The sequence below is a fragment of the Dioscorea cayenensis genome, chromosome 8 (assembly GCF_009730915.1).
Source record: "Dioscorea cayenensis subsp. rotundata cultivar TDr96_F1 chromosome 8, TDr96_F1_v2_PseudoChromosome.rev07_lg8_w22 25.fasta, whole genome shotgun sequence".
Lineage (NCBI taxonomy): Eukaryota > Viridiplantae > Streptophyta > Magnoliopsida > Dioscoreales > Dioscoreaceae > Dioscorea > Dioscorea cayenensis.
In genome coordinates, this window is record NC_052478.1 from 18,620,250 (window position 1) to 18,627,333 (window position 7,084).

Below are 7,084 nucleotides of genomic sequence, written 5' to 3' on the forward strand. Positions count from 1 at the left end.
CCACTCCTGAAAAAATAGAAAATGAGCTAAAAATAATGTGTTTTCTACTATATTATTCAGGAATTGAAAGTGCATTTAACTAGACTTACGATCAACTACAATGAGATAAAAAATCTCGACTGACAGATTTTATTGCTGTAATCTACTACTTGCTTTGACTAACAAAAACCAAAAACATAAACTTCTTAGAATAAATCTAATCAAAAGTAAGCAAGTCAATCTTGAACAAACCGTCAACGCTCCGCCTTTGTAATTAGAGAGCCTTTGTAAATGTATCAATTACTTGTTCATCCATAATGCAAAATTTCAATATAATATAATTTTTTGCCACCATCTTACAAATAAAATGGAAGCAAATATCTCTATGCTTTGTCCTTCTATAAACTGTAGGATTTATGGTCAATGTAGTTAAGCCTTTGTTGTAAAAAAAAGACGTATTTTCTTGCTTTTGATGAATATATAAAAGAAGTCTTCTTAGGATATATGTTGACAAATTATAGAAGTTGCTACTACATACTCTGCTTTTGAAGATAATTATGGAATTATAGCTTATTTTATTGAAAACCAGGTAATTGCACCTAGATCAAGTTTGAAGTCATTGTTTGAAGTGCTCCTTCTATCATCCAAAGAGCCTAATGAAGAGTTGTTAATAAATCCAAATACTTTAAAATTTGAAACATGTGTGTACCAAATTCTATAATCGATTGTCCTACCAACATAACACAAGATCCTTTTTGTTGCTCCAAAATAATGCATTGAAGGATTACTCATAAATTTTGAAACAACACCAACTAAAAATGAAATATCTGCTCGAGTGTGAGCCAAATAAATCAAACCTCTAACTAAACTTCTGAAACTTTTTGCACTAGCTTTCTTAGTACCATCTTCAAGTTGCAATTTTTCATTCATATTCATCGATGCGGTTACTAGCTCGCAAGTGATCATATAAATCTTATATGTAAGGTTGTTGCATATTTTCTTTGATAAATAAATACAACATCTTCTCCTTGCCTCACTTTAAGTATAAAGAAAAATGCATTAAACTTAAGTTTGATATTTTAAATTCACTAATTATACTAGACTTAAATTTGGATACAAGAGAGTAAGTTTAGCTCATATAAAATTATACTATTAATATATAAGTAAACTACAAGGTGGTCATTATTACCTTGCTCCTTCAAGTAGATTTTAGGCTTATTTTCACTCCTTTTGAACTTATTCTGTAGAAGATAAGAATTGATCATGCTATATCATTCTAGTGAAACTTGTTTTAACCCATATAATGCCTTTCTAAGCTCGTACATGTAATCTTCTTTGCTTTTGATGATGAAACTTGCAGGCTGAATAACATAAACCTTCTATTCCAATTCACCATTCAAGAATGCTAACTTGATCTTAAATTTATAAACTAACTATTTTAATTGTGCAGCTAAGGATAGAAAAGTTCTCACCATTTCAAATTTAGCAATAAGAGGAAATGTGATATTTGGTCTTTTATTGTGCATTGACTCAAACTTTTATTGAGTTCTTTTTGTAAACACCTCAGTAGGGCTTGCCAAATGCTTTGGAGTGTTAAAATTTTGAGCAAGTGACATTCTTAGCTTGCACGAGCAAGCATGCACCTGCATGCTTGCCCACTCGCCACAACTAGTAGGCCGTGAGGTCTACCATGAGCTCGCACTTATTTTCCTGATGGCCATACGACCTTGCCATGCACCGGCATGGCACAACATGTGGGCGACCGTGTGGTTCAATCATGTACGCACATGCGAGGGCACACTACATGAGGGGTTTCAAGTTTTTTGAGTCCTTAGGTGAAGAGGTTGGCTTAAATTAGTAATTTCCATGTCCTAAACCCTTTTTACCCTCATTTCCCCCTCTTATCTCTCATTCTCTTGATCTTTACTTTTGGATGAGAAGAACTTCACCTTGAATGACCTCTTTCTTTATCCAAGGTTGAAGCTCCAATCTTTATCACCTCGTCTCACTAGTGCTTGGCAAGGTATATATTGCCATCCTTTTGTTTCTGTCCTTGTTTTCTTCTTGGTATTCCTATAATAAATGCTAGACCTAGAATCGTGGTTGGTGAGCAAGGAGAATCTAGTTAAAATTTATTTCTTGGATAGTAGATTTTAGAAGTTGTATTTTCCATTCTTTCTTCCTAATTTTGATGAAACAATAAACCATTCTTGTGTCAAAATCGTAGATACTGTAGCACTACTATAGCACCTAGGAACCCTTCTTATTTCTCTTGTTTCCTTGGTTTGTAATCGAGCCAGTCTCCATGAAAATTCATTGGAATTCTTTGAACCCTAGTTTGTGTCAACCCTAAGCCTCTTACAGGGTTGTTTTGCTTATAGATTTAGGGTTTTCTTCTATGCATCGCATTATGATCCTTTTATTGTTAGTTATCCTTCATTGCTACTTGAAGAATATTAGTCTCCCGAATTTGTGAGTGGGTTATGTTCCATTGCATAATTCTATTAGGATTTTCCAATTGCTTTTAATTGTTTGATGAAATTGCTTAATGGCCTTATTGTATTTGAATGATGTTTTGTGGGTTTGGAATGTCTTACTATGTTATTGAGTTCTAACGCACACCAACCATGCAAATGATTTGCTGCGCATAACACCACAAGTATATGGGTTGGCAAGTAATACCTTGTGGGTAAGCATAAGGGCCATATTCCTCAGGGAATGGCGAGAGGCTCCTATTACTTCCTTTTCACTTAATCAATAGCCTAATGTCTATGTTGTTTCTTAGATCTACTTCTACAAATTAATTAATAAAATACAATTGAGGATCATGAAAAACAATTTGAAGGAGCGGGGTTTTGTATGGGAATCCCTTCAACAATTACTTGCGATGTCTATTAAGATGTGACAATTGGGATTAAGTGCTAGACAAGGGAATTCAGGGGCCTACTGGTCCCAATCTCTTGGCAACCAGGTCTAAAATACTTGGAACATAAGATGGAATCTGTTCCATCCCAGCCTCCTATGTTCGCCTTAAGATAAAAAAGTCCTCTAAAATGGATAATCAAACCTAATCTAGAAACCTATTAATGCCTAATCTTTTAACGCATGCACAGATCTAACAAAGCATGGGTGTTCTGATTAGTGGCAATCTCTTCCTCACAACAACAAGAACAACAACAACAAAATAGCATTAAACAATCTTGTAATGAATCCAACTTAACTAGAAACAATAATGAATTGTCATAAGAATTCAAACGTAAGAGTTGAGGTACATTGATATACAGTTCCGCTCAAATTGGGGTCATATGGAAAATGACTAAAGATTGAATAATAAAAAATCCATAAGATAAGAATAAAGAATCCTAAAACTAACTCCCTCGAATAGATCTCTAATGGTTGAGGTTAAGAAGATCCCAAGATCGTCAAGATGGTGCTGAATTTCTTCGCACGCCCTCAACTATCAATATATGTTGACTTCCTAGTGAGAAACTTATTGGAATCTGCTAAAATAAAATCCTTATCTCCAGCAGCATAACTCTCCAGAAATCTGGCCATCTCTAACCAATTATAGTAAAAGAATCTACCTAAAAATAATAAAACCTAGGGCTATTTATAGGTTGTGATCCACCATAGGGTCACAACGGGCATTGTGAAGGCCGTTGTGATTAAATTTGATTTCTTAGGCACAAGTTGCATCCTTGCATAGTCTTGTTCTAGGCGTTATCTGTTATGACTTTAGCCATTGTGAGGACCATTGTGCCTCTTGTGATATCTTCCCGTAATCTTGAACACTAGTACAATTTGACCATAGCTGTGGTGAGGCTATGGTTGATGAGTAAATTTTATTTAGGTATTTAATATTCATTATAACATGATTCTCTTGTCCTTTGTACATTCTTTTATTATAAATTGATGTAGATAATCAGGTATTTAAATGAAAGAAAAGAATAGAGATGAATTCTGATGTGAAATGGAGTTAAAATACACTATTCAGGATAAGCATGGTGAAGAAGCATGGGCGTCCTTATACACATGCATTTCACTGGAGTCTGAGGGAAACTGAAGAGTATAGTTTTATTGTCACTAGCACCATCATGCTTTGGAAGCACAGTCGTTGAGCACGGATATGCTTATACCCATGCATTTTACTAGGATTTTCATAGAGACAAGAGCACAGTTCTAGAGCTCCTGGCATTAGCATGCTCCTTAAGCACAGGTAATGATAAGTGCTTGTGTATAAGTATTACTAAGTATACTTTTCTTACATTGAGCATCACTTTTATCAGATTTTATAGCACATTCATTTGTATTTGTGTTTTTTTGTGTGTTTAGAGTTGTGGAGACAAGTTTAAAAGAAAAGAAGCAAAAATAGATCATGGCCGTGATTTTTGAGGGATCTCTTACATTGAACAAGGATCAAGGCACAAGTTGTGATTACATGTATGTGGGTGTGTGCCAATCTCCAAAAGTGTGCAATTAAATCTATAAATTAGTGGGGTATAAAAGCAGTCACACTCATATGTTCTAACTTGTGTTATTTTGTCAAGAGCTTTGTCATTGAGTTTGAAAAGTGAAGATGCGACGTGATCTACAACATGGATGTGTGCCCAATCTTGCGGTCTCGATGAAGAAAATGAATTCCGGATTACTTTGGCAAAAGTACTGTTCACATTATGCAAAAAATAAAGAACCTAGAAATTCACACGCCCTTGTGGAAATTCCACATCGGCTTGTGAAACCTCAATTTCAACCCTTTAAATATCGCTTCGAGAGTTTATTTTGGGGATCTTTTACCTATCTTTTGGGAAAAGCGTGGCTAGGGTTTGGAGAGGCTTTTGCTGGGATTTTAGAGCATTTCTATGGCTTTCAACATCGATTTCTTCTGAAGGAGAGTTATTGGGGAAGCCTTCATCGGCATCGATTTGGCGAGGTGTGCCCTAGGCTCGACGGAGGTGTCTTTAAAGATGACAAGGTGGCTCTTGAATGACCATTGACATGAATGACAAGGGGGTTATCTCTATGTATTGCTTGCATTTATTTTTGATTTCATCGTTGATTTTGTATTCCTCCATGGAGAGCTAAATCCCTAGTGGGTGTTTGGACTTGTAAACCATAGGATGATTTTGTTTCATTCACTTCTATTATGTTTCTTTAATTGATGTTTTAATTGAGTTTCAATCTTGCATGCTTATTGTTGTGATTTTCCCTTAGAGTGACACTAGGGTTGAGAATCCATCTAGGTAACCCTTTGAAGGGGTGACAACTTCACTAGGGTTAGACTTAGCCAGATTGAAGAGGCTTGAGAGGGTGAGTCAAGAGGTAGTGGGACATCCCTTTTTCCTTCTGATGTGATTAAGCCTACCTCCATGTTCCAAGAGTTCTTTGCAATCATGATAGAGTGAAGTGATAAGAGACCTTCTCCACTGGGGCTTAGTTGCATGAGTGACAGAGTAAAGTGTTGAGTTATACTTAGTGATGGGGCTTAATTATGATTAGAGATCTTTCGCCTGGACCAAAGGATTAGATCTAAATTAGGGAATAGGGTTTATCACTTGGAGTCCCTAGAGCTTTAAGCAGTCCCACACAGTGTGAGGTGTTGAGAGTATCCCTTTCCGTGAGGCATAGTGTAGAGGGCTAGTCACGGTTGACCTTAGATTTGGGACCGTGTATCTTTGGATCTCCACAACTCATTAAACTTCAATTAGGAAGCATAATATTAGTTTTGCACTTGAAACAATAGTCCTAAGGTGAGCATTGTCCTTGTATCCCATTTTACCATCGATTACCTCTCTTAATTCCTCTTGTTTTCTCTTCTATCTTTTACTTTTATATGCATTAATATTTTGAATCAAAATCACAAATTGGTTTTTACTCTAGCTAAATAGCAATACTTCTTGTTTTTGAGCATCTATTACCTGTGGATTCGACTACCCACTCATCGTGGTATTTTATTACTTTGACAACCTATGCACTTGCGGTACACACAAGCAAGGGGTGTGTCCAGTTTTTGGCACTGTTGCAAGGAAATAGCATTCTAGAAGCATTTGCACTTTGCAATTTTAGCTATTCATCACTTATTCTGTTTCATACTTTCTTATTCTCGCATCATTCTTATTTGATTGCAACTCTAAGTTATGACCGAGGCAACCCTTTGACATTATTTGAAGGTGATCCAGAAATTGAAAAAAAGGATTTATAGACCGGGAAAGGAACCTGTACAAGAAGAGTATAATCCAGTTGAGATAGAAGTTGAAGGGTCTGATAATATGGCTGAATAGCAAAAGTAACAGAGGGTACTCTAGGATTATGTAAGACCCACAGCTCTTGGCACGCAGTCTAACATTGTGAGGCCAGTCATTACAGCTTAGAGTTTTGAGCTCAAGCTAGGCTTCATCCAAATGTTACAGCAGTCAATACAGTTTAATAATTTTACCGACGAGGTTCCAAATAACCACATTGAGAATTTTCAGGAAGTGTACGACATGCTCAAGATTAATGGTGTTATGGATGATGCCATCAAATTAAGGGCCTTCCCATTTTCCTTGAAGGAGAGAAAGAAATAGTGGTTATATTCATTGCTTAGAGCATCGATGACTACTTCAGAGGAGATGGTAGAAGCTTTCCTAGCCTGATATTTTCCTCTTGAAAAATCTGTGAAGCTCAGGAATGAAATATCCTCTTTTGTGCAAGTTGAATTGGAGTCTCTTTTTGAGACATGCGATAGGCTCAAGGATCACCTACGGAAATGTCCTCAGCATGGGTTCCCCGAGTGGATGATTATCGATACCTTCTACAATGGTTTAAACCCAAGCACGAAGTAATTATTTGATGTTGCAGAAGAAGGAACCTTAAGTAGTAAAACCCTAGAAGAAGCCCGACAGCTCATTGAAGAAATAACTATTAGCAGTTATTAGTGGAATACACGGGACAAAAAAAAAGGTAGCCGGACCTCATGAGATCAATGCAGTGACATCATTAACAACCCAGGTTGAGTCCTTGAGTAAGAAGTTAGACACCCTAACTTCTCCTACAATGGCAGTAGTGATGAGTTGCATTGGGTGTGGGGATGGACATATTTCATCTGATTGCCCAATTTCTATTAGCG

At 36.5% G+C, this 7,084-nt stretch overlaps 1 non-coding gene across 1 annotated transcript; it reads right to left on the bottom strand.

Annotated features, from left to right (window-relative positions):
• Nucleotides 1–6,635: 6,635 nt before the first annotated feature.
• Nucleotides 6,636–6,742, bottom strand: LOC120268202. Its single transcript, XR_005538870.1, has one exon. It is a non-coding gene; the product is annotated as a small nucleolar RNA R71 (small nucleolar RNA).
• Nucleotides 6,743–7,084: the final 342 nt, after the last annotated feature.